This window comes from Protopterus annectens, chromosome 1.part0, assembly GCF_019279795.1.
Source record: "Protopterus annectens isolate FY-2018-M chromosome 1.part0, PAN1.0, whole genome shotgun sequence".
Lineage (NCBI taxonomy): Eukaryota > Metazoa > Chordata > Ceratodontiformes > Protopteridae > Protopterus > Protopterus annectens.
The window spans coordinates 1,576,155,509-1,576,179,171 of NC_056725.1; positions in this window are offsets into that span (position 1 = coordinate 1,576,155,509).

Here is a 23,663-nt window from a genome sequence, read left to right on the forward strand (position 1 = left end):
TTTAGTGTCCATATCGATTTTTCTCTCAAAGTTGGCCTTGGATGTTTTTATGAGAGAACGTAGCTTTCTACTAGTGCTGATCAGAGATGCCTTCTCTTTATGGGATTTTGCTCTGTCGTGCAGTAGCTTCCTTCTTTTGTTATACAATTTGTTTATGGCTGGGGTCCACCAGACAGGATGCCTGCCCTTGGTGGAGAGGGTCTTGGTTTTATTTGGGATTGCATGATCCATGCATTCTTGGAGATGTCCGTAGAAAGCATTTGTGAAGGATTCTGCATTGTGGGATGTGGTTTCCACTGTCCCAGTGGGCTTAAAGGATACCATCTCAGTTTTAAGAAGTGTAAAGTCAGCTTTTGAGAAGTTTTTCACTGTAGTCTTTTGTGTTGGGGGTGGAGGTGGGATATGCATATCCAGGGTGATTAGTTTGTGGTCAGATCTCACTAGTGAAGGGTATACTTCCGGTGTGGAGCACTTTGTCCCCATGTTTGTGATGATCAGGTCTAGTATATTATCTCCCCTTGTGGGAGAGGTGACTAGCTGTTCCATTGCATTTGAATTTATGAATTCCAGGAACCTTTGGGCTAGGGTGTTTGGGCTAGAATAATGCACCCAGTCTATGTTAGGGTAGTTGAAGTCTCCCAATATGATGGTGTTTGGTCAGACATTCATATCCTCCAATGTCTTCAGGAAGGCTGAGTGGGGTTCCTGAGATTGGGAGGGTGGTCTGTAACATGCTACCAGTTGTATAGCAGTTTTGCCTACGGTTAGTTGCACCTGGATGGTCTCTGATGCTTCATATGTTGCCACTAACCTGGAGGTGTGGGTGTCCTTGATGAATATGGACACCCCCCTCCCTTTTTGGTTTGGCCCGAGTTTTGGGGACGAAAAGCATGATATGAGGTATAGCCTGGTAGCGCTGGGGTGTTCTCAGGAGCCTTGAACCAGGTTTCAGTTACTGCACAGACATCGATGTCCTCCATACTGAGGAGTGCTTCGAGAGCCTGCATCTTGAGATTTAGACTTCTGGCGTTGAGCAGCATTACCCTTAATTTTTTTCCATTTTTGATTTCTAAGGAGGTGGGTTTGTCTTTTGAGCCTTGCCTAAAAAAGACACTATGGGGGAGGCAAGAGCCTTAGCCAATATCCGGAAGCCCAGTGGTGACAGATGCAAGCCGTCCCTTGCGAAGCAGCGTGGCTTGTCCAGCATGTCATCCCAAGCAGACAGACATTGGATCCCCCTAGAATGACACCAGTATTTGAGCGAATTATTAAAGCTGGTCATCTTGTCTTTGTATTGTGGCATCATTCTTGATGAGGGCAAGATGCTGCTCAGGGTCAGGGTCATACCAGCCTGGGCTACATAATCAGAGAACTCCTCTATGTCTCTTTTCATGTAGTCCAGGGAGGTATGTCTCAGGTCATTCACACCGGCATGGACAATGACGGAGTCATATTTGTACTTGCTTTGAAGTGACCTGAGTGCGTGTGTTATGTGGCGGATCCTAGCTCCTGATAAGCAGCTCACCGTTACCCTCTCCTTGTTCAGCCTGGTAAGCGGAATGTCAGTGTGTCTGACTATAGAGTCACCTATTACTAGTGTATCAGGCATGGTGTTTGGCCTTAAGGGCTGTGATTGTTTGACACAGTGATTTATTGAAGTATGTGATGCATGTGTTATGTTTTCAGCTGGTGGATTTTTGGGTGTCTGCTTTGGGAGCCTCTGTTGTTTTGGTAAGTTTTTTGTTAGAGCCTCTGAGTATGTCTTTGTGTTTTTATGTGTTTGGTTTGCAGTTGTGGTAGGTCTATGTTATCTACACAGGCTATTACGCTTTAGTGGGCAGCCTCAACAGTTAAATTAACAAACAAACAAACAACTTTCGACCAATTTTCGACTAAATGAAACTTTAAGTGCAGATAATATATAATGCAACAAACAGTTAAAAAAACTGTTTAAGCTTGTTCAAGGTAAGCAAGAGAAGGTATTTCAGGTAAAAAAACAGCAAAAAATACTTAAATCAGGAAAGTAGTCGCTTTTCTCAGTTCTCTGCTGCTAGGACCACTCTGCAGGACCACGAGGAGCTGTTGCTGAGTAGTATAGCTTGTTTGCCTTAGTAGTCCTGTTGAAGTTCTTAGTCATTTATTAAAAAGAATGAAAGCATTCCTTTCATGCTTGTTTTTATTTTCCATGATATGTGGGTTTTTATTTAATTGGTTTATTTCATTCCATACTTTACTCCAAGTTTTTGTTTTTAGTAATTTTATATATACATAGATATAGCTGTAGCTATATAAATATATATATATATATATATGTGTGTGTGTGTGTGTGTTTATATGTACATATGTGTGTGTGTGTGTGTGTGTGTGTGTGTGTGTGTGTGTGTGTGTGTGTGTGTGTGTGTGTGTGTGTGTGTGTGTGTGTGTGTGTGTGTGTTGGTACATATGTATGTGTGTATGTGTGTGTGTGTGTGTGTATGTACATATGTGTGTGTGTGTGTGTGTGTGTGTGTGTGTGTGTGTGTGTGTGTGTGTGTTTGTATGTATGAATATTAATGAAGTTTATTCTATCATATGAGCACCTACTTTCAATTAAAAGCTAAATTGGTTAGTTGTAGGAGATGTCAAAATTTAGCTCATCGACTCATCTGCTGTGTGAGAAATGTGCATGTGTGAAGGAAATTGGGGTTTCACTGGTTAGGGTTTGATTAAGATAAAGATAGTTTAACTTTGCATGACTGTATGAGTGTGTGTGTATGGGCATACTTCTTGGTTAAAATTAGAGTCAGGGATAAGTTTGTATTAATGTGCTGCAATGATTTCTTTTTGATACTAGAAATTAACAAACTTGTGAAGAATTCACTTTCGATGTATCCCAGTGTCCCAGTTGATGGGTGGTCAAAAACTGGGTCGATTGAACCTCTAGAATAGCAGAAGGAGTCTCCATAGAATTCCAAAATGTAGCAGAAAAGATCTCAGTAGACGATGTTCATTTCCGATCCTTTATTGAAATGAACCATTCAAGCACTACATAGGTTTTCTAAGAAGAAGGTTACAAATTCCAACATATATAGGAAAACTGGTGGGTGTATCTGAGGCAAACCAGCAATCATATCAGCATGGGTGTGAACCTTTATTGAGGCCCTTGTGATGTCATGGTTGGCTCGCCAGGCAGCTTGTGGGTAGGGTTAAGCAAAGTATGTATGTGGAAACCTTTGTTTTGATTGGTTACATAAAAAAGTACATTAGTCAATCAGACCTCTTAACATGTCTTAACACTCATCATCCTGCAGAAGAATGAAGGCACCATTAGGTCTTTTTCCACTGTGAGATACCTCTGTGGTTTCAACATCAGCTCCAACAACAGAAAATGGGAACTAAACATGGTCCTCAACTATTCCCTAGACTACCAAGAGATCAAGAAAGTTATCCTTGCCAACTGGCCCATAATTACATGTAATATGAACTGTGGTCATATTTTTCCACTGAGACCCAGCTTCACCCAAAAGAGAGGACAGAGCATCCGGTATTACCTTGAGAAACCCAGACCTCTATCAACTACCGGCGGAGGGACGTATCCCTGTGGTGACCTCCCTTGCTCATACTGCCAGTACATGAGCTGCAAGGATATTTTTTTCTGTCCCAACAATCGCGTTTCCCTTCTCTTTTCAGGGGCAATTACAACCCAGAGGGAGTGGTCTGTAGAGCACAATGTTTAAAATACAAAGCTTTTTACATTGGCAAAACTGTTAAATACTGCCATGAACTTTGTTACCTCAAAAGCTCTAACCCCCTGGCTATACATGCTAGGAACCACAAGGGACATAACAAATTCTTGTTTCACATTTTGGACCAGGTCCCTAACATCTCTTTGAATGACTGATTCAATCACTTGCTAGAAAAGAAAAGAACTGATGTGGCAGATGAGATTAATGACCAAAAAAGGCCTCAGACTCAAGACCATCACATCTCTCATTTCTGTCCTCATCTTCAGGAAATTGGACCATAAAAAATACCATTGACTGATTTCATTTTTCTCACAATGCTTTAAGGTTGGACTTGTTTGGTTTTACCTCTATGCTGAATACTTAGCTATATTCTTATTGCATGAACAACACATATCATTTATGCTTTTTGTCAAATACACTCTGGAAATATAACTTTACTGTTTTAGAATTTTAGAGTTTGAAGCATTCCTGAGGATGGACCCCTGAAAGCACCAAACATATTAATGTTCAATGTTTAGCAGACTTAATAGCATAGTCTTTCATGTTTTTTTGTAAGGTCTGATTGGCTAATGCACTTTTTTATGTTGCCAAAAATGAAAGTCTCCACAAATATACTTTGCTTAGCCACACCCATAAGCTCCCTGGCAATCCCACCATGACATTGCAAGGGCCAGAATAAAGGTTTATATCCACCCTGATATGATTGGTGGCTTGGCTCAAACTCACCCACCAGTTTTACTATTTATGTTGGAATTTGTATCCTTGTTCTTAGTACACTAAAGTAGGGCTTGAATGTTTAACTTAAATAAAGGATCAGAAACAAAGAACGTCTACTGAGATTTTTTTGTGCTACATTTTGAAATTCTACTGAGATTGTTTTCTACATTTTGCAATTCTACTGAGCTTCCTTCTGCTATTCTAGAGGTTCATTTGACCCACTTTTTGACCACCCACTAACTGGGAAACTGGAACACTTCAAAAGCGAGTTCTTCACTAGTTTGTTAGTTTCTTCCCGTAGATCTTCTGGGTCTAAGGGTTGGACTCATCAGTCTGAGGCTCTACTGAGATTTGTCTGAGTTTTGATGCTAGAAATGTGTATCTGTATAGTTTTGCTTTTGATAGTGTGCAGTGCTGTTAGGCTGACAGTGGATGAATATACAATCAGTGGTGTAACCTTTTGATAGCATGTAGTGCTGTTAGGCTGACAGTGGATGAATATACAATCAGTGGTGTAACCTTTTGATAGGGTGTAGTGCCGTTAGGCTGACAGTGGATGAATATACAATCAGTGGTGTAACCTTTTGATAGCGTGTAGTGCTGTTAGGCTGATAGTGGATGAATATACAATCAGTGGTGTAAACTTTTAGTAGCGCGTAGTGCCGTTAGGCTGACAGTGGATGAATATACAATCAGTGGTGTAACCTTTTCATAGCGTGTAGTGCCGTTAGGCTGACAGTGGATGAATATACAATCAGTGGTGTAACCTTTTGATAGCTTCTAGTGCTGTTAGGCTGACAGTGGATGAATATACAATCAGTGGTGTAACCTTTTGATAGCGTGTAGTGCCTTTAGGCTGACAGTGGATGAATATACAATCAGTGGTGTGTAGTGCCGTTAGGCTGACAGTGGATGAATATACAATCAGTGGTGTGTAGTGCTGTTAGGCTGACAGTGGATGAATATACAATCAGTGGTGTAACCTTTTGATAGTGTGTAGTGTCGTTAGGCTGACAGTGGATGAATATACAATCAGTGGTGTAACCTTTTGATAGCGTGTAGTGCCGTTAGGCTGACAGTGGATGAATATACAATCAGTGGTGTAACCTTTTGATAGTGTGTAGTGCCATTAGGCTGACAGTGGATGAATATACAATCAGTGGTGTAACCTTTTGATAGTGTGTAGTGCCGTTAGGCTGACAGTGGATGAATATACAATCAATGGTGTAACCTTTTGATAGCGTGTAGTGCCGTTAGACTGACAGTGGATGAATATACAATCAGTGATGTAACCTTTTGATAGCGTGTAGTGTTGATAGGCTGAAAGTGGATGAATATACAATCATTGGTGTAACCTTTTGATAGTGTGTAGTGCTGTTAGGCTGACAGTGGATGAATATACAATCAGTGGTATAACCTTTTGATAGCGTGTAGTGCCGTTAGGCTGACAGTGGATGAATATACAATCAATGGTGTAACCTTTTGATAGCGTGTTGTGCCATTAGGCTGACAGTGGATGAATATACAATCAGTGGTGTAACCTTTTGATAGTGTGTAGTGCTGTTAGGCTGACAGTGGATGAATATACAATCAGTGGTGTAAACTTTTGATAGCGTGTAGTGCCGTTAGGCTGACAGTGGATGAATATACAATCAGTGGTGTAAACGTTTGATAGAGTGGAGTGCCATTAGGCTGACAGTGGATGAATATACAATCAGTGGTGTAACCTTTTGATTGCGTGTAGTGCTGTTAGGCTGACAGTGGATGAATATACAATCAGTGGTATAACCTTTTGATAGCGTGTGGTGCCGTTAGGCTGACAGTGGATGAATATACAATCAGTGGTGTAACAATTCCTTTGTGATAGATGCGCATGCTTCCATGCAGACAAAAATGAGTTTTCCAAACTCCCTAAATAGCTTATTTATTTTACTAGCTATAAAGTTTAGTTAATGTTTGAATGAGATGCTGGTACCTAATGGGAAACTCTCAGAAGCAAAGTACTGTCAGCATACTTTAAACTCCATATCTCAAGCACAAGTACTCTGAACTATATAACAAAGCTTTTTGACACAGTTAAAGCTTGACATTGACTGGTTTCAGTTCAGTTCTTCATGATATTTTCCACTTACCTTGGTTCTTCTCTGTAACTGATTTAATAGCTGGTCAGACAGAAAAACTGCGCATGCAACTTTGCTACGACTAAAAAGCACATAAAATAATCCACCTCTGCTTTTACACCTGATCAATTTAGTAATACAGCCAAAGGACCTTGCTTTTATATTTTACAGGTTCCAATGTTCTACATATTTTCCACTTACAAGCACTTATTTTCTATGCCTGATTTAACAGGTTCATAGGCTCATTGTTTAAGTACAAGGCTAGCTGGTCTTGAGGGCAACTTTAAGCCTATCCGGTTTCCTTTTTTGTCCTCAAATTAACCTATCCCATTTGATTAGAGATTGACTTTACCCACCACATGTTCAATAATTATATATTACCCCTAGTGAGAGTAAATGGGATCATAAATAGATAATTGGAGGGGACCCATGCATGGGATAAAGCATTTTGGAGCTGCCTTTGTCCATTGCTAATACAGGTGGCAGCTCTGAGGTAAATTTTCTGTTTCCTATCCCTAGATCTATTTTGCACTTGAATATAGAAAAGGATGAACTTTGCTTTATATGGACTGTAAATCTGTTCCACAGCACTGGTATCCTCTGCTAGATATGCCTATCCCTACAAACTGTTCTGTTGATGTTGCAGAAGTTTATATCCTTAAAATAAGTACTTGTTGGTTAGATAGAAGAACAGCTCATGTCACTTTGTTAAGACTGAAATGCACATTAAAAATGTACCCCTGCTTTCATACCAGATTGTTTGTTTAATACTGCCAGAGGACCTTGGTTTTCTATTTTGCAGGCAGGTTAATGTTATGTTAGCAACTGTATAACAAATCTTTTTGATAAAGCTTGACATTGTCTAGTCAGTTTGCATTTTTCCTGTATTCCTTCCTGTGATATTTTTAAGTGGTACTTTGGGTGGAATTTGTAGGTGGCTGCCTAACCCACCTACCCTAGACATGCACACATTTTTTTATTTTCTCCACTCTTTTCACTTGGTTCCCTGCAAAGTCAGATGCTTATGCTTTACAAAGCTTTCCAATCTCTTGTGTTTTTTGACATAGTTGCTGTTAGTTGCATCCACTGTATAGCAATTTCAAAGTCATTTTTTTTACATTGGTTTGAAGGCTTTTTGCTCTCCTGTTGGTGCTGAGTCTTCCATTTTTACTGACATGAAACGAAAGAAGGCACCACCAACCAGGAATGAACACGAACCAATAAAGGATCCAAAAACAGTTTATTCCACAAACGCTAGTACAGTTCCAACACGTTTTCATCATCAACTTCCTCAGTGAATGAAAAGCAACCACTGAACAACCCTATATATACACAAACCTATAAACATCAATTAAATCAATAAATCAATTCTTAAAACAGTTAATCAATTAGTTAATTATTCTAAAATGAACATTTTCACAAAGTAAAATTCGTACATTTAATAATTTAATTAAAACCACATCTAATAGTCACACCAATTTTAGAATTCATCCAAAACTTTTAATAAATAAAATAAAATAAAATAAAATAAGAATAAAAACATTTGATTCAATCTTTTAACTTGTAATATAATGTGTTTGTCTCCATCAAGTGGTGAAACTAAATATGGCATTTAAATTAATAAAAAATGTATGTACATAATCTGTATAAAAGCTTGTAAGAATGAGTTTAAATGATTATTTTGAATTGACTTTAAATGAATGTTTTCACTACATCCTATATATATTAAATTAATGAAACAGTGAAAGAAGTTAAAGTTTGGCAGATCTAATTTTAAGTACAGGTGCAAGAGATACCATTTCATTAAGACCGGAGGTCTACTAGAATCCAACACAAGTTGCCAATAAAGCTCCCTATACTCAACAAGTGTTTCCCACATACCACCCCTTGGACTCATCTCAACCACTTCCAAAATAAAATATTGAAAGCCAGATGTTTTACATGTGATGGTGAGCTTGTATAGTGCATTTTTCTCATTTTTGTTCTTATTTCATATAGATGCTCGTAGATCCTCTGCTTTAATTTCCTTTCACTTTTCCCAATGTAAAATGATTCACATACCTTGCAAGTTGCTATGTAAACAATCCCTTTGGTGTTACAGTTAGCATAAGTATTCAACATTAATTTCTTTTTCCTAGAATTTAAATAAATAAAGTCTCCTGTTGATAAAAATGTACAATAATTGCAACACCCACATTTATATAAACCCTTCTTCTCTTTTTACCACTCAATATATTACCTTGATCTGAGCCCCTCTCTAATATATTTTTAATGGTGTTACCTTTTCTGTATATGTAAACCAGTTCTTTTTCAAAAATATACTTCAAGTCTGAAATTTTCAAAAAGTTGTTCCATTCTTTGTCAAAGATTTTCTTGATGCCTCTAGAATTACCGTCGTAGGTTGTAATCAAACTAGATGTGTAATCTTCTTTTGGTTTGGTTACTTCTTTTGTTCCATCCAAGATTTGAGTTTTACCTAAAATAGGGGCAAATCTATCATTTCTGTTTTTACACACTTCTTCTGAAATTTTATCAAAAAATTCCCCAGGATATCCTCTGTTTAAAAACAGTTCTCTGAGTGTTCTTACCTCACTTAAAAACACCTCATATTCAGAGGTCATCCTGCTTAACCGTACTAACTGTCTCTTTACCACCCCTTTTTTTCTGATGTGGTGGATGGGAACTAGTATAGTACAAATAAGAGTTGGAAAAGGTTTCTTTCCTGTAAACCTTAGATGCAAAATGACCATTGTTTTTGGTAATGTGAACATCAAGGTAAGTTAGTTCATGTTGATTAAAATTAAAAGTAAACTCAAGAAAATCTGTAGTGTTGTTCACATATTCTACTAACTTATCAAAGTTTTCATGTTCGCCAATCCATAAAAAACATAAATCGTCCAGAAATCGACCGTATAAAATCCAATAACCCTGGTAGGGTGAATTCAAAAGATATTTATTTTCCCAGTAAATCATAATAATGTTAGCATATGTGGGAGCACAATGTGCCCCCATGGCTACTCCCTTTTCTTGTTTAAAATATTCACCCTGAAAGTATATATAATTGTTTTTCAAGACCGTTTCCATAAGGGTTAAAACAACTCTGAAGTCTTTGTGTGAGATTTTTTTGCTTTCAACCAACATTTCTTCAAACCATTCCATGCCTAGTTTGTGTGGTATACACGTAAATAAATCCACAACATCAAGCGTACCAAATGCAATGCTGTCGCAAAACAAAGAAGGTTCCAATTTTCTCAAAAAATCCCAGGAGTCTACCAATACATTCTTGTTTCCTTCTAGTACACATTTCACCTTTGAATCCACAAACTTGGCTAGTGGTGCTGTCATGGATCCTTCTGCTGAGACAATGGGTCTAAGCGGTGGGTCCTGTTAGTTTTTGTGCACCTTCGGGATTCCAAATATGCATGGCACCTTTGGTTTCTCCACATGTAAAAACCTGTATGTTTCATGGTCAATTGAACCTTCTAACAGTAGGTCATTTAATAACACTCTTTTTCTTTTGTATGCAATGTTGATTTCATTGATAGATACTCTGGAATATTTGTCGGAGTCATTAAGAATGTCCATCATTTTCCCCTCATATTGAATACTATCCATTAATACCACCCCTCCACCTTTGTCGGGTTTCATAACCCTGACACTCCTGTTGTTGCTAATTTCCTTCAAAACATCCATTTCACTAGGAGTTAAATTGGGGTGTACATATTGATGGTTCAGGTTTGATCGTAGTTCTCTTTCCACTTTTAATTCAAAGTTTCTAAGTTGTGGGTGCAATGGTGGGTTGAAAGTGCTTTTATGTTTCAAGCATTCATTTCCAATGGTTATGTTTTTTCCATTAAAGAACAATTCTAAATTATTCTTCCTAATGAATAGTTTTATGTCAACAAGTAACTTAAAAATATTAGTTCTTTGATTTGGAATAAAACCAAAACCTTTTGTAAATAAGTCAAAAAAAGATTTGTTAATGGAAACACTAGAAAAATTAAAAATGTTAAAATCCTTAAATGTCCATTTGTTACCTTTGTGTGTAAAAACATTCATTAATTCCAAGCCTGTCCTCTCCTCCACTGGGGCCTCCAGGCCCTCCCCATGTAGTTTTTTCAACAGTAGTCTACAGGTTCTTTATCCATTAGTCTTTCTGACCTTCTTAGTGGGGGATATTCAACCACATCATTGTCACTATCCCCAATCTCAGCCTCTTCACACACATTTTCATCAAAAGGTTCTTTACCCCATCTTCCATAACCCCTTCCCTGTGTTAATTTTGGTTTTGGGTAGTGGGTTTTATTCTTGTATTCATTTAAGTCTCTATCAACTTTGCCTAGTTTCCTGTCTAAAACTTCTTTACATCTAATTTCAACATCCTTTAATAATTTGTGGTACTTTTCATTCTCTAGTTCAACAGTATACAATAAATCATTTGTAATCCCCTTATTAATATTGTTTATATCAATAAACAATTTCTCCATTTCCCTTTCATTGTTTTTGACAATTGCTCTCATAATGTCAAATCCACAATTGTCAAAAACAGAAATTAAATTGTTGTGAAAATCCGTACAGTTGATAACATTGTTTGGGTACTTACATACCCTAAGACCCTTTGGTACTATTTTCAGTTGTAAACAGTGCTTCAAATATGAACAATCCATTTCCAACATTTTATATTTAAAAAGATAATGATCCAAGTCATTTAACATGGTGTTGTAACTCACATTGGTGCTTGTGTTACACCGTTTAGTATTAAAGTCAAATTTAACATTTAAAAACTCGGATAGCCGAAATTCGCTACCTGAAAGTACTCTGTCCCTTTCTGCTGATAAACGCGAACCTCCTCGCTTGTCTCCACCTCTCGTTGTTTCTTTGTTGCCCTCAGTAGTGTTGAGAATAGTAAGGTGGGGAAAGTCGTCCAAACTACTGTTGGCAACAACTGTTCCATTTTCCCCTCGTTCACTGCCTTCATTAGGCAACATTTCTTTGCGTGAGATACCAACTGCAGGCACATTGCATTGCTGAGCCTCTTCCTGGTTCCCAGGTATCGGCGGTGACGATAACAGCGTAGCTAGACATTGGCTGATGGGAGTCAATAGTGCTACCAGCTGTGTCAACTGACCGATAAGTTTACGAATCTCTCCTGTTTCAGATCCTCTGAAGGTGTTGTCCATGCCAGACCTGGATTCCATAACAAACTGATAACCAAAAGCAGGGACCAATGGTGCAAAAACAACCAAGAAACGAAAGAAGGCACCACCAACCAGGAATGAACACGAACCAATAAAGGATCCAAAAACAGTTTATTCCACAAACGCTAGTACAGTTCCAACATGTTTTCGTCATCAACTTCCTCAGTGAATGAAAAGCAACCACTGAACAACCCTATATATACACAAACCTATTAACATCAATTATATCAATAAATCAATTCTTAAAACAGTTAATCAATTAGTTAATTATTCTAAAATGAACATTTTCACAAAGTAAAATTCGTACATTTAATAATTTAATTAAAACCACATCTAATAGTCACACCAATTTAGCAACTTGCAAGGTATGTGAATCATTTTACATTGGGAAAAGTGAAAGGAAATTAAAGCAGAGGATCTACGAGCATCTATATGAAATAAGAACAAAAAATGAGAAAAATGCACTATACAAGCACACCACCACTTGTAAAACATTTGGCTTTCAATTTTTTTATTTTGGAAGTGGTTGAGATGAGTCCAAGGGGTGGTATGTGGGAAACACTTGTTGAGTATAGGGAGCTTTATTGGCAACTTGTGTTGGATTCTAGTAGACCTCCGGGTCTTAATGAAATGGTATCTCTTGCACCTGTACTTAAAATTAGATCTGCCAAACTTTAACTTCTTTCACTGTTTCATTAATTTAATATATATAGGATGTAGTGAAAACATTCATTTAAAGTCAATTCAAAATAATCATTTAAACTCATTCTTACAAGCTTTTATACAGATTATGTACATACATTTTTTATTAATTTAAATGCCATATTTAGTTTCACCACTTGATGGAGACAAACACATTATATTACAAGATAAAAGATTGAATCAAATGTTTTTATTCTTATTTTATTTTATTTTATTTTATTTATTAAAAGTTTTGGATGAATTCTAAAACTGGTGTGACTATTAGATGTGGTTTTAATTAAATTATTAAATGTATGAATTTTACTTTGTGAAAATGTTCATTTTAGAATAATTAACTAATTGATTAACTGTTTTAAGAATTGATTTATTGATTTAATTGATGTTAATAGGTTTGTGTATATATAGGGTTGTTCAGTGGTTGCTTTTCATTCACTGAGGAAGTTGATGACGAAAACGTGTTGGAACTGTACTAGCGTTTGTGGAATAAACTGTTTTTGGATCCTTTATTGGTTCGTGTTCATTCCTGGTTGGTGGTGCCTTCTTTCGTTTCTTGGTTGTTTTTGCACCATTGGTCCCTGCTTTTGGTTATCAGTATATTTTTACTGACATCATAACTATAGCTTAAAGGAGCACAGCATATATCTAGAAAATCAAACCTACATATGCCACAGCCACCATCCTTTTCTCTTTCATAACATCATGAAGGCTATCTAATTTGGGACGAAAGTTCTTATTGGTTAATAAAATAATTTCATTGCTTGTTCAGTGCCATTTTTTTTTTTTAGTTTGCAAGTTCTTGGGTTTGTTATCTCCACAGGTAAACAGGCAATTAGTTGACATAAAATCACATTATGAAGAAGTATCAGTCATGGGTTGGGAGGGTGGCCTAATGGTTAAGGTGTTTACCTTACAAATACAAGGTGCAGGGTTTGAGTCTCACAAGGGATAATTGGCTAGGCTTAAAATGGCTCGCAAAGGCAGTTAGCTTAGTACGAACCTATCTATGCCTTCTCAACTTGCCCAAAAAATTCTGGGCAGAAGTCAATCTCCTGACAAGCCAAACTAATCCAGTTAACACCCCCTCATCTAGCTTCACAGCTGATGAGGTTTCGGTCTCAGTACACTTCCCATCCCTGATTTCATTAATAACTCTTCCTCTTCCTCTATTGTCTTGCCCCCCCTTGTACTTCCACTTTTCATTTAAAAGCAATCACAGCTAAAAACATAACACCAATACAGTGAAGAACTAAACTCTGATTCACCTGCTGAACCTGGAAATCTTCTCCCATGGTTATTACTGCTATGTAAAGACATCATAGTCCATTTACTTCTTCACGTTTATAATCTTTGCCTAACTTAAAACATCATTCTTTATATCTGGAAAGCAGTCATTGTCAACCCCCCCCCCCCCAAATAAAAACTAGCCCATCCTACACAACTGACTTCTGTCCCATATGCATTCTTCCCATACTTGGTAAATTCTTTGAAAAATTAGTTTCCAGTCAAGTCATTCATTTCAACTCACCCATTACATCTCCCATTATTACCTACTATGCTCAAAACAGCATGGCTTTTGGTGTAGTAGGAGCACTTCTACTGTACTCTGGACATTAATTGGTAACATCCTCCTGGCTATGGAGAAAGGGCTCCACAATGGAATCATCTTTGTTGATCACATCAGAGCTTTCAGCCTGATTGACCATAACATTCTTTTATATCACCTACCTGAAATTAAGATTAGCCCAAGTATAGCTCCCTGGTTTAAAAATAATTTTTTAAAATGGTTCTTCTCTGTGCAGTTTCGACACTCCCTCTCTGCTTCACCCCTCTCCTGAAAAGAGTCCCTCAAAACTCGACTCAGGCTCCTTTTCTTATTTCCATTTTCATTAATAAACTACCTTTTGACCTCCATCTCTCTCTTTCTTTTACTTTATGCTGATTAGCTCCGCATACCTCCGTAAGTACATACTTACAGAAAGTACAATGAAACACTCATGTGCTGGAAATCCATGTAGTGTCCCTTGTAATTTGTTTGTTGCCACCCCATCTACTTTTTTAAAATGATTACAACAACCCCCCAACAACCTTCAGAAAGTACAATGAAACACTCATGTGCTGGAAATCCATGTAGTGTCCCTTGTAATTTGTTTGTTGCCACCCCATCTACTTTTTTAAAATGATTACAACAACCCCCCAACAACCTTCCCTTCCTATAGGCAAATCGGCATTTATTATCAATTATCCCTTGCAGCTTATCTTCCATAGTTAACACATCCCAATGAGAATGTACAAATTTCTGCAAAACTATTGAATTAGTCCCATAATTCATTATAAATCTAACTGGTTGATCCCTTCTAGAATTCCTATCTTTGTATTGTAATAACTCAGATCTTGGGACTTGTTCCAAAGAACAGATGGATTTCCAGCACATGGGTGTTTTCCCCTGTGGTCATTGTAGTTTCTGTAAGTATATACCCAAGAGGAAGAGTTTCACCTCGTCTAACTGTTCACAAGTTTATGTACGGGACTTGTACTACTGACTGGGTGGTTTTTTTAGTCCAGTGCTCTTGTCCTGCATTTTAAATAGGACAAACATCACGTCCTTTTAAACTTAGGATTTCAGAACATTTGAGTGATGTCAAATGTGCCAGAATTTCTAATGCGTTATACAAACATAGTATGAAACATAAGACAGTTAGATTTGCTTTTACTATTATTGATAGAATATGGGCTGACAATTTCTCAAAAGTTGGTTTACATTCTTTGCTTGACTATAAGGAACGTAAATGGATTGTTAAATCGGGTGCACTTTTTCCACCTGGAATTAATGAACAGCTTTAGGTGCTAATTATGCTGTTAATTGGGGTTGATAAGTGTATAAGAAGAGTGGAAGAAGAGGACATGAGTTTGTGTTATTTGTTGCACTGAGGAAGGCTGTTTTCCGAAACTGGTATGTTTATTTTTTTAATTTACCCTTTGGGTATATCAGTGTATGGGCTCATTAATAAAACTGTGCCCATGAGCTGTTCTTTGTGTGCTGGTCTCTTTTTGTTGGTAAGATTGAAATAGATCCATTTGTATCAGTGTCGTACCCTGTTTACCAAACTGAATAACTAACTAAATAAATAAATAAAGAAATAGCCTTTTGATGTACTAAATAGCATTTTCAGTTTTGCCATCAAGGCCCATAGTGCCTAGCAATTCTTGCATTTTGAATTAGTCCTCCTACATGAGTCAGACATATTTGTATGGAAGATATATAAGTACCAGAAGGAAACACTATTTTTGGCTTGGTAAGGTGTACCCAATTAATAAGTGGGTCAAATACTCAATACTTACTATTCCATGTCTTCCCCAAATTGCTGTTATTGTAAATACCAAAAAGCTGATTTACTACACATTTTTTGGAGCTGTAAATATTTTTATAAACTATGTGTTCCCTGAAAGGCATGCTAGAGAAAATGGGTTATGAGAAATCTTCTCATTCCTGTGAATTGGCACTCCTACATATTCATCCCTCTGGAGTATCAAACTCGGATCTAGAAACCTTAATTAGTCTTTCCTTATTAATTAAGCCTTATATTTCTCAAAATTGGCTTGACAGATCAAAAATGACATGGGATGGATTTAAACAGATCACAATTTATATATAACGGTTCATAAATTAATAAACAGCATCTATGTTAAACATTCCCGTTATGTACAGCAATTAGATTTACTTCTTAATCATATTTAGCAATAAAATTACATTTTTGTAAGGTAATACCTATATTGAAGAGAGGACTGGACAAACCAGGGATACTTGCTACTCTTTTCACTCATGGTCTCTATACTCTTACTTTCTTTTTCTTTTATATCAACTATCCATACAGAAATTATGCGTAAGCTTTTAGTACTTTTGTATAAAATTGTATTAGATGGGTAGTATGTTATGTGTAGTTGTTTTTATTTTCCTGTTGTATGTGTACTTTTATCACAGCTATAGTCATCAATGTGTGAAAAAGTTTAAATAAAAATACTTGAAAAAAAAAGAAAAGAAAACCTTATACATGATGATGCTGGCCTTATACCTTTCATATCAGAATGTCAGTAAGCTATGTTGTTTCATGTGGTGGCTATATATATATATATATATATATATATATATATATATATATACATATATATATATGGCTGTTGTAGTATTTGGCCATTTTTTAGTGTAGCATGCCTGTCACTGTTTTAACCTTATTTAAATAATAATTTGCCTTTCTGATGCACAGGTACAAATACTGTAAGTCTACCTCCATCATATGTTTTTCTTTTCTAGAGTCCTGTTTGTTTTGTTTCAGGCTTGGAACTGCTGCAGGCTAAATATCTCATTGTCTGCAACAACACATTAGAGATACTTCAGCAAATGTTGTTGATGTTTATGTGCATATTGGTGTATGCAGCACTCTTACACATTTCTGCTTGGTATCATTTCCTGTCATTTTATGCAGCTATGTTCCTATATTCTGTCTGGTTTTCAGACAACAGTGGTAGTATCTCTATATGAAACATCACTGGAGTTTTAGGGCTATGTGTTTCCTAGCCAAGAAACTGATCAACATCATGTTTGGGAAGGATGTAGAATATGGTCCTTTGGGAATTTTTTATCAGTTTGCTAACCAGGTAAGCCCACTGGACGAAATGTTATTTTTCAAGGAATCCAGAAGTAGTTGAACCTGGCTTGTGCTAATAATCACTTTAACATGGGTTAAAGTAAGGCAATGGACTTCAAGATAAGAGTTGACTATTGATAAAGTAGCATATTTTATTAGGCAGGTTCTGTAGTGTTAATGTGCTTTTTCTTAGAGGAGGTGGGAAACAAGGGTAAGTCACACTCAAGTTGTGTGAGCAGGGCACTTTTCAAAATGGCTGTGCTAGCTGTTGGTGAAAGTAATTATGATATTTTCTGAGCACAGCAAAGGAGGAAGTTGATTTTAGATTTAATTTTTTAAATGTTGTCCAGAAAATTAAGAGACTGGTCAAGCCAGATACCAGATACCTAGATATATGAATGAAGTTGTGGTATAAATGAGGTTGATGTGTTGGCCCAACAGCTTGAGGGCACTTGGAGCTTTGGATCTTTTCTTAGTACCAAATTTGCTTTCTTTGGTGGTGGGGGGGTAAAGAGAATGTTTTTGGAGATGAGCTAATGGTTTTGATCCAGAAGGTCAGTATGTAGGTTGGTTTGGACTAGCTGTTGTTCTGAGCTAGATCTGTGGATAGCCATGTCACCAACATATAAGAGGAATTGCAACATTGATAGGTCAATAGGTAATTTATTTATAAAAATGGAAAAGAGTTTTAAGAAAAGTATTGAGTGTAGTCATTATGTGATGGAGCAGCAAAGTCTTGGAGCCACTGTGTGGTTTCAGTGCTGATGACATTGCCTAGGAGGTGGGCTCAAAGGCTAAGACATGTTTTTATTTTGGAAGGGTGACAATGTAGTCTGTAAAGTGATAAGAAAACCAAGGGCACAAGTTGTCCAGTCCAGAGGGAGAGTCAAGTAGGATTTGTTCAAATAAAGGAGTAATTTGCTTGGCAGTGACTTTAGTAAAGTAGAGTAGGGACAAGTACTCAAGGGGTAGTTTAATTCTGTTTGGGAAAGAGAAGAATGAATGTTGTTCTTGGAGAGGAGCTTGGTAAATTATTTCAAGACATCAGAACACATGAGGATGCTGACATATCAACTAATATGACCTTATGAAGAAAGTTCCTTTGGGAGAGTTCTCCAATATATGTTATTTACAAAATTGTTTGGGAGAGTGTAGGAGTGTGGCTTGTTTAGATTTAGTCTCCTCTTGATCATGGTCAACTGTTGCACCAATGTAGTTCTCATAAAAAAACTCCAATGTTATTTCTATGATTTCTTATTTCTTAACAATACTCAAGTTCTGCCCAACAGTATCATATATTCCAGTTCACTTAGAATCAGAGTAAAACTCGTTACATCCAGTTATGGTCTCGTTTTGCATATTTATCATACTAAACACTTCTATTCTGCTGTACCAGATTTAGTTTTCCAGTAAAACATTCTCTAATTACTTTAAATTGCTGTATCTCAGTAGTCACCATACATCCATAGTAACAGTACAAGTATTGGTTTGCTTATTCTTTTCTCGTTCATTTTCAGTATAGACACTTCACAATCAGTTTATTAACTTTATTCACATTTTTTCTTTCTTTTTTGTGCTATACAACAATAAACTTCCTTTTCATTTTATGCAGGTCTATTTTCAAAATCAACACCTCTTTCTCACATCACAAAATAATGAATCCCCTCCTTTCTGCATGAGAGTTTAAAAGATTAGAAACAATACCCTTTTTCTTGTTTTACCCAGCAATAAATCTCCATTTTTCCTGTCAGAAAGAGTAACATTTTAGAATCAAAACCTTTTGCTTTCTTTATTCAATCATGAAATCTCTTTATTGCAATAACCCCCTCTTTATTCTGACAGAGGGTTTAGCCTTTTATAATCAAAACCTTTTCATTGCTTTCCAAGCAATGAACCCTTATTTACCTGTTTCAGTTTTAAAATAGCAAATTAGATCCATTTAATTTCACAAACTGACAGTAGTGTTCTTGGTAAAGCAGTTTTATCATGCACAACTTTTTTATTGCAAGTCTTTCTTTTCCAGGTTAACCTTTAACTGCCATGTACAACCATTTGTATTGCAGAACAAGCCTCTATATATGCACAAGGCAAATTTTCTTGTAGGTGTACTAGTTTTTTAGTATTAATTCATTACTCAGAAATAATTGCTTTTTACTCAAATGTCTGATATACCTTACAACCTGTGTGTGAAACATTGAAAAAGGGTTTTTTTAACCTGAAAGCTTTGTTGTTTATAAAAGTTTTTTTAACTCAACTTTTCGTTGTTTGGATTCCTTTGGATTTCGTTTCAGTGCTTTTTACTGTGATACCTTACAACCTCTCATGAAAGAAAATATGAAAACATGATTGAATTTATAGGAAATAATTTTGTTAAAGTTTATCAATTAGAATTTGACTTACAGTTACCTGGAAGTTTGAGAAACACTATCCCCCCATTAAAAAGAGGTTGGTCCTTATTCTCTGATAGCAAAATTGAGTATGTCATTTATAGATAGCAAGCCTGACTAGGCTTAAAATGGCTGTTGTGCTGATGCCTAGTAACCAGCTATGCACCTATAATTTTTCCCGTCTGCAGGAACTTATTATCAAATCGGAAGAATCACCCAAACTAATTAGTGCATGTTTTTCTTTAACAAAAATAATTTTGGTTCCAAAACCAGAAGAGTATAAAATGGAAATGGCCAATTATAGACCAATATCTTTTTGATGTCCAACTATAAAATAATTTCTAAACTTGAAAAAACTTATTTTCTAATAAAGTTATGAATATAATATCATCTTTTCAATTTGGATTTTTAACAAATTGATCCATTTTGACACCTATACAACTTATTCAAGCAGCTATTCTTTACAGTCATAATAATAAAATAGCTTGATTTCAGATTATGTCTTCTCTTTATTAGACACTCATAAAATGTTTGATCTAGTCAATAGAGGATTATTTTTGTCAAAAAAAAATACTGAATTTCCTCAAAATATGTTTGTTTAATTTTTATCAATTAATAATATTAGTACAAAAATGAAATATCAAAAGGTTGGTGTAATGCAAGGCTGTCCCTACTCACCAAAATTATTTCTTTTGGTACTTAACCCTCTAACAATTTCAATTTAGTTGGTTAATTAAATTGTTTCATGTCAAATCTGTAATAATTTCAGTTTATGTTGCTTTACATTATTTAATAAAGAAATTAGAGCAAAATAAGACATATATAAGCTTTATGGTAAAAAGTACTATTCATACATAATGGTGTAGCTATTTCAGTAAAATTTCAGTGTGCAAATTTAAGTTTTTCATCAATCAAGGATTTGGTTAATGTTTCTAATTTTTAAAGAACCAATTGATACCATGAGGAAATTAAAAGTGGCATATTTAAGTATCTTTTAGTAGTATACTATTCTAAAGACATGCTTCTGGAGCATTTCTCCTCGGGCCTTTGCTGAAAACAGGATCTGTGGAACCTAGTCGGACTTTCCCGGTCAACAAATGTTAAATAAAATAAAATAAATACTTAACTTGTTTTCAAAGAAGAAAAAAATTCACCCTTGCATTTTTATTGTTCAAAATGCTATTTGCCTACCAGAATCCAGTTTTATAAAAAAAAGTTATATCCTTGTGATCAAAAAGTTTTTGGAGGGGATCCCCAAGCATTACTGTAAATTAATATGTTACCCCACCAGTATGGTATGATATAATATTCATGACCCAGAACTGATAATGTTTTCTCAAACCCAGATTAGTTATTATAAATGTAACAAGTTAATCGACAACCAGTTCATTAAAATTCTTCATTTGATCTAGCAATTAAGATTATTAACATGGACCAAGTCACTTTTTTAACCAAAACTAATGACCCATATGTATATAATTTAAACTATCTCACAAATGAATACACGTTTGTATAGTCCATGTTTCTCTTCCTGTGGTATAATCTTCCCTCTGGTTTTCCACAAACATTAGATGGAATAATGAGTGAATATATGATATATTTTTTTCTCTTCTGATATATAATTTCTTAATAAATTAAAATGAAAGAAAGTAATAAGAAATTTCACCCGACCTTTTGAGCATATAGTGAACTGGAGGGTCAAGCTCTGGAAAAAGATTATCTGAGATATATAGACAGTTGCGAAAACTGCACAAATTTACTGTGAAAAAGAGACAATATAATTTTTCTCTAGTCAAGAAAAAACATCAATGATTTAAACAATTTATTGATTAATTGCAATATGAAGCTATGTTTGAAAATGAATGCATATCAGTTTGTCATGCAACAAAAAATATTTTAAAAGCTTACATGACTCCACAAAGAATGAAGTGGAATAAATTTCATAACCTAAGTTTGCATGGTTGTGGATTAAAAGGCACCTGGAAGCATATATAATGGGAAAGTCCAGGTTTTGCACCTCAGTGGGAAAATACACAACTAGTGGAAGATTTTTTTAAATAAACATCTCTGTCTTTTTTGTATAACTGTTGAATTTTTGCAAATTTAAAAATATACTATTTATTGAACTATCACATGTGAATTTAATTCTGTTAAACAGAATGTCTACTAAAAGTATACTTAAGTATCAGAATATGGAGATCATCCCAGGCAATATTTTACCACTGAAACAATGGTTAATATGTTTGAATTATTTTCTTCAAAGTGAAAAATCATTTGTGACATATTTTTTGTTGTTACCATCTGACAGTTGGAGTGGAATTAGGGAGTGGGGTATGCTTAATTATCAGTTAATGGCTTTTTGATTTTTTTTTTTTCCATGCAAACAAAAAACAGGTAAATCAAATCCATGTGACTCATAAGGCTGGACTATACCAAGTCTCTGTTACAATCAAAGGCTGAAACCTTGTAATGAAGAAAAGGATCCAAAGGCAAGCTAATGAATAATTTAATCAATAAAAGTTGGTGTGATAAAAACATTCTTTAATCCATAAAAGATGCTGAGTGCTTTTGTTCATTTCAAAGCACAACAGATTTTATCTGCTGATACTGTAAGTCTAACCCATTATATGTTTTTTCTTTTCTAGAGTGATCATCAGCCGATGCAGTTTGTTATATTTTGCATGCAGATACTAGAGTGTCACAGCCAAAACATCCAAATTAAGAAGTAAACAGAAATCCAAAAACAAAGTAAATTTAAAAAAATTAAGAGGCAGCAGACCATTCACTGCAACAAAACTTAACATTTATTAAATAAATACAGGTAAGCAATTTTATATATAGAGGTGCTTCATCAGTACAAACCATTCCAAAAATCAATCACATTGTCTATCTATGTATCTATCTATGTATCTATCTATCTATCTATCTATCTATCTATCTATCTATCTATCTGTGGGTGAATGACAAATGATCAAACATTCATCTTCTCAACCAGAGAAAAAAGCCTGTACAGCAGGTCAAATCTTAGTTTATTGCATTTAGTGGCTTTTTTCCTGTGTGTGATAATGGCAGAGTAGGAATAAGGAATTTGCCGATTTCCACTATAGTTCAGTCTTTTGGTGTGAAAATAAAAGGAAGGAATATAAGTGCTAATAATAAAGGTAGTACTCCATGACATAATTGTAATGCATGTGAATATCTAACATAAACTTGCACATTTATATATCTTACTATAGGCAAGAGTTATAAGGAAAGTTTGTTTGCTGACTATAACACAACTAATGTTTATTTAGCTAACAGTCAACTTTGTCAATTATTTTTATATGGGAAAACTGACATAATGTTTATGGAACAATTTTAGAACATCTTTATGGTATTTAGAAGGAGAAGCTTATTAATGCTTTGGTTAAGCATGTGAGGATGAATGGGGTTTGTGAATTGCAGAGATGCTGATGTAATTGATACTACACCAAAAGCTGAATAAATTAATTGTGGAATTATGTGCAATACTAGGTTTTGGATTGAATTAGTTTGTCTCTTTAAATCATAAAATATTGCACTGATTGTGATAATGATATATTTTTTAATAAAAAATATACATACATATATATATATATATATATATATATATATATGTATGTATACGTATATATGGGTCTACTTCGGTTGGTCAAAGTTTCAATACTTTGAAACCCACTAGTGTGAGATCACTTGCTCAAAGTACTGAAAGTTCAAAAACCAAGTACGGAGATCACAATACAGCATGAAATGGGAATATTCCCTTTTTCTCACTGTATTGCAATCGTGGAGTTGGTATATTTAAGTAGGGGGGTGTCTATTTAAGTAGGGGGTGTGGGAGGCACAGCCCTCCACATAGGGGGGTGCATGGTGCTTGCCTACCTGCAAAAGATGTGTTTTTGTGGGGGGTTTTTCAGTCAGCCAATCCGGCGACTAGACTTCAGCGAAAGTGCACTTTTGTTGAAATGCACTTTCACTGAAGTGGGCATCTACTTTTCTTTTTCGAAGTAATGAAACTTCGATGAAGAAAAGTAGATCCATGTATATATATATATATATATATATATATATATATATATATATATATATATATATATATATATATATATATATATATATATATATATATATTCTGAGGAAGCACCACTGTGTA